We start from the raw sequence: 833 nt of genomic DNA on the forward strand, positions 1-833 counted from the left end.
AGGACCGGTGTCTAACCCTGCATACCAATGTGTCCTGCAGCAAAGTCTTCAAACAATACCCATCGCGTACATGACCCCTCGTAAAGATGCTTACCCAACCTCCCCAGTACTCATGAGTCTTGAAAACAAAGTCTGAAGACGTGACCGGCTGCACGTTTCACCCTAAAAGCTTGCTATATAAAGAACAGTTTCTGGAGGGTGGCTGCAGGGATCTGCCATCTCTCCCCTGCCAGCGACATGGCCTCTGTTCCTAAGTCCCCACTAAATGTTTCTTTCTCAGAAATTGGATTTGTCAGCCTCTGTCTTCGGTCTCTTGGCTCCCTTGGTCTTGGGGGCAGGCATGCATAGATCTGCCCACCACCAAACATGGACACATCGCCGTCTTCCTCCTCTGACCCTTCCCCCACCCCTGCGGCTTTATCTACCACTATGTGCCCAGGCCCCGGCATCTGCATCCCAGCAAGTGTGGGGTAGCACTGAGGATGGTGGAGTCTGGGTGAGTGGTGCATGAGGGTCTTTATATTGCTGTCACTACTTTTGCATATTTGGATTTTTTCATAATAAAAAGTTTAGGCCGGGTGCGGTGGCTCATGCCTATAATCCTAGCACTTTGGGAGGCCGAGGCAGGTGGATCACAAGGTCAGGAGTTCAAGATCAGCCTCACCAAGATGGTGAAACCCTCTCTCTACTAAAAATACAAATAATAACTGGGCTTGGTGGTATGCGCCTGTAATCCCAGCTACTTGGGAGGCTCAGGCAGATAATTCCTTGAACCTGGGAGGCAGAGGTTGCAGTGAGCCAAGATCGTGTCACTGTACTCCAGCCTGGGCAAC

The sequence above is a fragment of the Piliocolobus tephrosceles genome, chromosome 19 (genome assembly GCF_002776525.5).
Source record: "Piliocolobus tephrosceles isolate RC106 chromosome 19, ASM277652v3, whole genome shotgun sequence".
NCBI classification, from domain to species: Eukaryota; Metazoa; Chordata; class Mammalia; order Primates; family Cercopithecidae; genus Piliocolobus; species Piliocolobus tephrosceles.